This window comes from Symphalangus syndactylus, chromosome 18 (assembly GCF_028878055.3).
Source record: "Symphalangus syndactylus isolate Jambi chromosome 18, NHGRI_mSymSyn1-v2.1_pri, whole genome shotgun sequence".
Classification (NCBI taxonomy): domain Eukaryota; kingdom Metazoa; phylum Chordata; class Mammalia; order Primates; family Hylobatidae; genus Symphalangus; species Symphalangus syndactylus.
In genome coordinates, this window is record NC_072440.2 from 89,528,311 (window position 1) to 89,538,828 (window position 10,518).

Sequence of the window (10,518 nt, forward strand, 5' to 3'; positions counted from 1 at the left end):
CTGCAAATGACTGCCAGGAAAATTTAATCATGCCTGAGAAGGGCTTGGATTTATTGGGAATGAAGCAGGCAAGCCTGGGGCCATTCGTTCGGGCTCAGCCCTTATAAATGATTTGGAGGACTTTGTAGCGTGGTAAGTAAGCATAATGGTTTTTGTATTGAACTGTGGCACCCTCAGCCAACTTGAAAGAACCAAGATTCTCTAGAATTCAATTTACTTTGCATTAACGGGAGATCCAATGCTCATCTGTTCTAACTGCTTCTTTTATCTAAGCTGCTAAAGAGTCACATGGTTTAGGAAGAAAATTAAGAAATTTCACATTTGTTGCTCTAAGCAAAATCATTTTGTTATCTACTTTAATGAGCGCATGGATGAGTTTTCCTGTTTTAATAATCACTGTGTCTTAAACTTCTCTTCCATGAAAGCAATATCAACAAAAACTCTCTAGAGGCTTTATCGTTATACAATTAGTTTCTCTCTACCATCTAAAGTCCTTGAAATTATTTTTAAAACAGTAGGAGACATGTTCTTTCTCTGAAATCTCTGGACACATGTAAGGAAAATGGACATTACACTACTGCCTTGAAGAAGAAATTGTCATGAACTGAGGTCTCTATCCTTATCTGAATTCACATTGTATTGGAGCAGTTTTTTATTTTCCTTTATTTTACTTTCTTTCTGTAGATAAAAGACCTGTATGGATTTCTGTAGGTTCTTCAGACACTGAGGAGTGAATGTGTATATTCATTGCATTCACATCTGTTGGGAATTCCTAAGAACCGGGAAAAAGCATTCCAAAATATAAATCTAATATTTTGGTGACTCTATCTTACACTGTTGATAATAGACAGGTATTCATTTCTGTTGCAGTTCCACATTTTGTATCTAAATAACCTAACAAGCTTCTTCAAATGGTGCTTTATCCAAGTCTTCTGGACTGGGGGTAGGCCATCCTGTTTCTGACTCAAATTTAACACTACATCTAACCTTAATGTCTTTATGTACATATTATGTTTATTGTCTATACTTCTGAAGTGTTTGAAAGAGTTCACAATGAAAGAAAATTTAAAAATAAGACTATTGAAATAGGCAAAAACTATAAGAAGGAGAAATGATATGTCAAGCACAAATTAATGGTGAGCTATTTGGAATTACAACAAAAAGAACAAGAAGAGTTACCCTATCTTAATTGTCTGATGAAATGAGACACAACATCTTTAGACAGAGAAACACTTCTGTTAGAAATAAGTATTAGAATGTAATGTTTTTTTATAAGGACATGGTGTATGCTGTATTCAAGGATGATTTTTACGGATTATGCTAACGTAAGTTTATATGCTTTTTTTTAATTGGCTGTTGACAAAATGAGGAGGGTGTAATATTAAAAAATGTTAAGTAAAGAGGTTTCTATACAAGGCTAGTCTCATAGGATCCAAGTAAGTTGTTTTCAGGTCATATATTAATAGAAGGCCACAGACACGCAAGCAATGAAATTTAGGCCACTACAGTTCCCCGAAAATTCAGTGTAGTTTTATATTTGGCATTTTTCAAAGGGAAGTTATCACTGGTATTTTATAATAAGTTGAAATTTTTATATAGTATTAAGCATTAAGATAAAACTTATGTATTATTTTTACATATTTCTTGTAATCTTTACAGTGTTTTCTTCTTTTTATGTTGAAGAATTATTGGGAATTCTTGAGACTTTATTACTCAGCCCTGGGACCACTTCTAATGCTCCAATGTCTTTCCAGTTTCTCCTTTTTATTTCTCCTCTGTAGACTCTAAGGGGTCTGTCTGTTTTTTCAACTCTCACAACCTACTTCATCCATTAGGATTCCTTTTCTCTGAAGTCTGACTTCAGAATAAAAGATATTCTCCCAATATTCCCATTTCCCTGCAGCTTCCTTAGCAATCAAGCATCTCAGAAAAACCAGAAAGCAAACAAACACACAGTCTACACCTCGCATGGCTCCACCTACTCCCTGGAGTCAGACTTCAACATCACTCTTCCCAAACACTCAGACTTTATGAAACAGTGTTAGTAAATTTAATCAAAATATCATAATATTTTAACTCAAAATATCATATTTTTTAATATCCAGCAACTTTTTGCAGTGCGTGTCTTCTTTGAACTTTCTTCAGCTTTTACCATTAATGACTAGAATCTTCTCCACAAACTCTCCCCTAGCTATCCCGTGTTTTTTCTCTGATCTACAAGGTTGTCCTTTGTGGACTTATCCATCTTGGTCCTGGGTATTTTGCTTGAGGTTCTGTCCCCAAATTTTATCCTGCGTTCCTCCTTCTATCTGTTGATCCCTACCTGTCTGTCTGTATATCTATCTATCTATCTATCTATCTATCTATCTATCTATCTATCATCTATCTATCTATCTATTATCTATCTATCTATCTATCTATCTATCTATCTATCATCTATCTATCTATCTATCAATCATCTCTGGGTGATGTCTTTCACTCCCATGACTTCAACCATATAGGATATACCTCTTCCAACTCTGTATCTCCTAAACATATTTCTTGCTCAGCTCAAGTCTCATTTATCTTACTATTTATTGCACATATTCCTGTTGGTACACCTCAGGTGCAAAACTCAACTTGTGTTCATTCCCAATCTCTGCCATTGTCTTCTTTTCACTTCATTCTCTGTTCAGTCACACAAGGCAGAAAATTTGGAATCATCATATACTTACTTATTTTCTTGATCCTGATATCTAATTGCTCAAGAATAAGATACTTTCTGATTTCACTGAACGCTATGGCCCTGTAGATGTAGTTCTCTTATTTTTGCCAGAAAATAGTAATCCCTACCCCTGCCTAAAGACTAGCCCCAAGGTTGCCTGCTTCATTACTAAGTCATCCAAGCCCTTTTTAGACATGATTGAATTATCCTGGCAGTCAGAATAATTCCTTTATCCTCTCTTTTCAAATCTTATGTTGCCTTTTCTCACTAATTAATTTTGTTCCCATTTCCCTTACTGATAATTCCCTTGCTTTGGTGAAGGCAGATATCTTGGAAGACAATACCTTTCCTCTTCAAGACTAGCCCCTATCTGCCCTCCTGGCCGCTAGATCAATCACTAGGATCAAGTTAAGTATGGTTTGATGGGGGAATTACTAGCCCTGCTAAGGAAGAGCGGGATTATTCATCGAAGGACCTGCAGTATCATTTTACTATGTATTGCCAGAAACTGGGAGAACAAGCCTTGGAATAGATCTCATGGGTACTGGCTGGAGTGCTAGACAGTATAAGGTTACAAAAGGAAGATTTTATAGATAGGATGTCACACTACCCAGTGCTTCTGAATTTATTTTCATATAAGCAGGATCAGCATCCCCTGAGAAGTTGTTAGAAATGCAGATTCTTAGGGCCCACCAAAACCTACTGGATCAGAAACTCTGGGGATGGGTCCCAGCAACTTTTATTTTAACAATCTCTCCATATGAATATAATGCACACTAACATTTGAGAAATACGACTCTACCATGATTCAGAATTTAATTCTGGCAAGGGAACCAAGAACTGTCCTAATACACTGGTCAAACTTGGGAAAAACTGTGGCCCACATTAAATAAAGTGGAGGTGCTATAACTGCCTAGGCAGATATTAAGGAAGGTATCAAAATATTAGAAGACATGCACCTGCTGAAATGGATTTATTGTATTGGACTCAGGAACACATGAGATGGATAAACCCAGAGGATATGGCCTCCACTAAGGCAACAAGAAACGTGCTGGTGAGGGGTCAACTCCAGTAAGTTCAGTAGTGCTGTTTTCCGTAACTCCAGCCTGACTCGAGGTTCCCTAGAGTTAATAAGGATTATAAAATCCTGAAATTGTAGAGGCCATTGCCAGGGGCAGCAATGAGCCATGAGAGACAAGGTGGAATAAATTATAGTAATGGACATCAAGGTCAGAACTGTAACCAGAAGCCCTGGCCTGCAGGGATATATGGAAAACATTAATAAATAGACCATATGGTTTTTAGAGGCAAGATGATGACCAGACAACAAAAACAACAACAAACAGATCTGACCTAGCTTTCAGAATCCAAGTCCATTAATTGAAGGAGAGGACAGGTTTCCCTGAGGAATGCACAGCAAATGTATACAGCACTAATTCCTTCTGTTCTTTCCTGAAGTGAAATTGGCCATTTACATGCTTAGCAGTACACTGGGAAAGGAAATTCCCTGATTCTTGAAAGCTATTGGATATTAGATCTGAGCTGACACTGATACTAAGCGCTCCATAGCACAGTCACCATGCTTCTGTTAGAATAAAGAAATAAGAACATCAGGTGATAAATGGAGTTCTGGCACAGTTCTGACTCACAATGGGTCCAGTGTGTCCACAGACCCACCCATTGGTTATTTTTCTCAGAAGTTGGCAGAAATCTCACCAGAGTTCTTTGACCTTGAGAGTAAGAACGGTTATTATTGGAAAGGTTAAGTTAAGGACTGAAACTTCCCACTCCATCTGATACCCATGTACCATCCAAAGAAGCAGAGAAAGAACAATAGCAACTCCCAGGTAGATTGACAGAGTTTAGTGCCATTCATAAAAACTTAAAAGGTGTGGGATGTTGGCCTACTTTATAACTATATTTAATTACCCAGGAATCAAAACTACTCTCATTGTACTCTTTTCTCTCTACTGGACAAAACTATAGAGTTGTTGTTAGACCAGTAGTGCTGCTGATAATCTAAGTTCACTATTTCTCTTCTTTAGGCTACCTGGACAAGATTTATAGTTCCTCATCAGAACTTCTAATTAGTTCAGCCAAGGTCATGTTATGCTGATCTGGCTGCTGGAGGTAGGCATAGTGAGGAGTGCAGTGAAGGGGGAGGGATAGGAAGAAAATTAGTCCCCACGGTCACTTGTGGCCATTGCTCAGAGAACAAGGGCAAGAGTGGTCTGGGATAAAAAAGAAAGAGCAGGGAGGAACCTACTCATATAGGACATTGAGGTCCTGGATAGGATTTTAACTTTAAGAATAATTGCAAAATTATTGAAATATTTTAAGAAGAGGTATGCCATAGTCAATTCTGCTTTTTACAAAGATTACTAAGGATAATTCGTGTAGAATAGATTAGAGTGGCATGAATAGATGCTGAGAGATTTCCATATATAAAAATGTATGCATAAGTCCTTGCAGGATATGATAGTGAATAAAGCTGGAAGGGGAAATGGAGATAAAAGGTAAAATTGAAAAATACTGAAACTATTAGATGTAGTTGTCTTTAGGGACATTTGAATATCAGAAGTAAGGGTAAGACATGCAAAGTATCCAGTTATACCAAGGGAGCTGGGAACCATCTGCCCTGGGTTTAGGCAACAAAGGAGGAATATTGACTGTAGAATACTTAAAAGCAACAATAAACCCACTAAGGTGTCTGATTTTCATTATCACTATGCTCTGGAAAAATTTTTAATTAAAAATTCTGGCTGGGTGTGGTGGCTCATGCCTGTAATCCCAGCACTTCGGGAGGCTGAGGAGGGTGGATCACAAGGTCAGGAGTTCAAGAAAAGCCTGACCAACATGGTGAAACCCCATCTCTACTAAAAATACAAAAATTAGCCAGGTGTGGTGTCATGCGCCGGTAATCCCAGCTACTCAGGAGGCTGAGGCAGGAGAATCACTTGAACCCAGGAGGCGGAGGTTGCAGTGAGCCGAGATCACGCCATTGCACTCCAGCCTGGGTAACAGAGAAAGACTCCATCTCAAAATAATAATCATAATAATTCTGATATCTTCATGTATAATAAAATTCACTCATTTTAAGTATTTCGTATGTTTTGACAAAGGTATACACCTATGTAATGAGTATTAAATATATCTCATACATGTATATAAATATGCACACACATATATAGAGAGATATAGACATTTATTTCGTATGTAGTACTATGAAATTTTAGACCTGTGTTGATTCAGGCAATCGTTACCATAATCAGGGTACGAATAGCTCCATCACACCAAAAATCAATGTCAGTGATAAAACATTTCTTCCAGAAAAATATTTTATTGGTCTAAGTTCTAGCAATTCCTGTGGTTAGTGTTAATTTTACACACACACACACACACACACACATATACAATATATATATATCTGTATGTATATATTATGATGTATATATTTTTATATATATGAAGGGAAGTTACTAGGTGATAGATATGGTTTGGCTCTGTGTCCCCACCCAAATCTCATGTCAAATTGTAATCCCCTCATGTCGAGGGAGGGGCCTGTAATCACCACTTGTCATGAGAAGGAGGTGATTGGATCATGGAGGCAGTTTCCCCCATCCTGTTCTCATGATAGTGAATGAGTTCTCATGAGATCTGATGGTTTCATAAGGGGCTCTTCCCCCTTTACTTGGTCTCTCTCTCTCTCTCTCTCTCACCTGTTGCTAGATAAGACGTGCCTGCTCCTCCTTCTGCCATGATTGTAAGTTTCCTGAGGCCTCCCCAGCCATGCAGAACTGTGAGTCAATTAAACCTCTTTCCTTTATAAATTACCCAGTCTCAGGAAAGTTCTTTATAGCAGTGTCAAAATGGACTAATACACTGTGGTTATTTATATATATGATATCTTTACTATGTATATATATATAAAACTCAACAGTAACCAGAGGGATTTAAAGTTTTTTGTATATGTGTGTGTGTGTGTGTGTGTGTATGTATATATACACACACATATATATATATATCTCAGGCAATCATATATATATATATTATATATATTAGGCATTCATTACCATAATCAGGATATGAATAACATTACGTATATATAATTTGAAATTAACCTGTTTATAATTTGTCTTTTACTGTCTATCTAAAAGGAAGTTAATTTGGAATTCTCAGTTAGACTGCTGCTCTCCATACCTCATGCACACGAAGTCAGGCACGTGAGTTCATTTGAGTAGTAAATGCCTAAAGATGCAGAATCATTTCAGCTCATTTTGGGCACTTTTTGTATTTACAACTCACTTGTACTACACATGCCTAAATTTAAGCAATACATGTGACATAAAGAATGACAGCACAGTGATAGTAAAGATGAAGAAAAAGAACTTGAATTATTTAAATTCTGTCACTCTCAGTGACCATTTTAAGTTTTTATTTATGTTTAAAATTTTTTGACTGTGGGACAATTGAAACCTGCTAGGATAGATTCCGAAGAAACAATTACATGAACAGAATTGCAATTCCTGGATTTTTCATGTGACATGTAATATTTATGAATCTCCTGCCTAATCTGTCCTTTAAGACTTTTCTCAACTTTGTATATTGGTTACTTTACATTAAAAAAATTTGAAAGTTAAAATTGATTTAAAAAGTTATCCAATCAACGAGTGAAGAAAAATGGACAAATCTGTTATGCTCTCTATTAAACATGAATATATGAAGAGCAATTTAAGTTCCAACAAATTTGTAGAATATAAGGCTCTGAAACAAAAAGTATATTATTATTAATTATTGCAACAACTAATATGTAGGTGTAGTGTTTTCAGTATTTTGAAAAGTACATTAAGTTCCTTAAAATACGAAACAACTACCCTTTTCCCTTTTATTATATACTTTTAAAAATCATGTATATATGAATTATTTAATTTCTAGCATAACCACAACATTTAATTAAAATATTTTATTTTTCACTTTCTGAGTTTCTGTTGTAATCATTGTCATTATTCATTTTTTTCATGATTATTACTGAAAACAATTTTGTTGTATCGATGGGGGGATGTTACTCAGGTGTCAAATATCCAAGGCATGCCTCTGCAAAGCTCGTGTAGTTTTTTGAAGCGAGCCACTTGGTGAAGGGGGATGTCATTTACTGAGGTGAGGAACACTGCAAGAGAACAAAACTTAGGTGAGCTGACCGTATTGGTGAGACATACCGAGTTGGAAGTATCATAGTAACATCCTTGAGAAGATATCATGTGGGCAGATGGATACTAGCCCTTGAAGCTCAGAAGAGAAGGTTGAGCCTGATGTATACATTTGTTACCCATAAAGGTACACGAAGAAATTGAAATAATGAGAAAGGATGAGATTGCCTAAAGAGAATGTGCTGCGTGAGATTTTTAGGATGGCCAGGAACTGAGTCATGAGGAATATCAACATCTAAACGTAGGTAAAGATGAGCCAGCAAAAGAAACAGAGAAGTGACCAGAAACAAGGGAGGAAAAGAGGGAAAATGAAGTGTCACAGTAACCAATGAGTAGATCATAGGTCATACATGCTAAAAGATACTAAAAGATTGAGTAAAATGAAAACAGAAGACATATACACAGAACTTAAGGAAGTAGAAATATTTAATGACCTTGTGAGAGCAGCTTCAGGAAGTGCTATGGCTGGAGGACAAATTTTAGAAAGCTGATGGGAAAAGAGAAAGTAAAGAATTGAACACAGGGAATAAAAATGTCTCTTTCAAGAACTTTGGCTGTAATTTGGGAGAAGAAAGCTACTGTAGTGGTAGCTGGAGTTTGCGGTTAGGGAGGACACTGGGAGAGGAAGAGACCGAAGGTGGTGAACACGGAGGAAGAAGCAGAGCTTAAGATTGCTTTGGCGATCCCACTTGTCTATGTTGCCCATGCTTTTGGTGCCACATGCATTGCCAAGACTAAGTCATGAAGATTTTTCAGTATGTTTTCTTGCAGGAGCTCTACAGTTTCAGATCAATGTCTAAGTTTTTAATATGTTTTAAGTTGATTTTTCTGTATGTGGAAGATAAGGGTCTGTTTTTATTTTTTTTTGCATGTGGATATTCAGATTTCCCAACACTGTTTGTTGAAGAGACTATCCTTTCCCCAGTGTGTATTCTTGGTGCCTCTCTCAAAGATCAGGTGGCCATATACGCGTGAGATGATAGGGGGCTCTCTATTCTGTTCCACTGGTCTGTACAACAAACTAAAAAGCTTCTGCATAGCAAAAGAACAATCAACAAAGTAAAAAGGCAACCTACACAAAGGGAAAAAGATTTCTAAACCATATATCAGGTACGAGGTTAACTTCCAAAATATAAAAGAAATTCCTTTAACTGAACAGCCCCCCCCAGCCCCCCCAAAAATAAAGAAAAAAAGAAGAATAATCCAATTTGGAAAAGGGCAAAGAAACTGAATAGATACTTCTCCTAAAGCTGACCTAGAAATGATCAACAGGTGTAGACATAAAGAAGCTGAACATCACTAATCACCAGGGTAATGTAAATCGAACTACAATGAGATATCACCTCATACCTCTTAGGATTGCTATTAACAACAACAACAAGGTAATAAGTGCTGGCAAGGATGGGAAGAGACTGGAATTCTTGTGCACTATTAGTGGGAATGCAAAGTGATGCAGTTGCTTTGGAAGACATATGAAGGTTCCCGAAAAAAAATAAAAATAGAACTATCATATGATCCAGCAATTCCACTTCTGGATAGTCATTCAATAGAATTGAAATCAGGATCTTGAGTTAATAGTGCCACTCCCATGTTCACTAAAACACTATTCATATTAGCCAAGATGTGGAAACAACCTAAATGTTTATCAACAGATGAGCTGATAAAGAAAATGTGGAATATATATACATTTGGATATAATTCAGCATTAAAAATAAGGAAATCTTGTTACATGTGACAAAATGGATGAATCTTGAGGACAGTATGCTAAGTGAAATAAACCAGGAACAGAAAGATAAACACTGCATGATTCCATGTACATGAAGTGTTTAAAATAGTCAAACTCAGAATCAGAGGGCAGAATTGTGGTTGCCAAGCCTGAAATGAGGGGGAAATGGAGAGTCGCTTATCAACAGGCATATAGGCACAATTATGCAAGATGAACACGTTCTAGAGATTTGCTATGCAACATTGTCCCTATAGTTAATTACACCGTATTGTGCACTTAAAATTTTAGAGTAGATCTCATTTTAACTGTTCTTACTAAAATTAAAGTTAATTTAATTTTTAAAAAAGATTCCTTTAGTGAAAGAAAACTCAACAAAACTAGAAAAATTGGTCACTTAAAGGATGATAGGAGAAGGAAGAACATATATATAAAGATGCAGGTAATAACAATTAAATGAACTACCTAAAATAAATCCACCTTTAAGTTTTAATTTTGATTCAGTAAAATGGGATTTTTTAGTCCCAACAATCTTAGCAAAGACTCTCCATTGCTTTTAACTCCATAAATCTGAAAGCTTTGGGAAGCTAATAATACATATTTGAATTTTGTATCTTTGATTAATTATTTCAAGTCATATTAGTCAAAAGCATTATAAAGTTCTATTACTGGGTCATATGATAAATATCCAGGCCACTGTTTTTTGAAGTTATGCCAAAATATCTCATTTTCCCACTCTTTTTTATGATTGTAATATAAAAAGTTCTTCCATAATTGAATAAGGTTACTGATTTTTTTCCTTGAGATTCATTAAGCTGTTACTGTTTTCCCTTTTTTATTAGTATCCAAGAACATGATATCCTGGGTTATTCATTCTAAGTTGA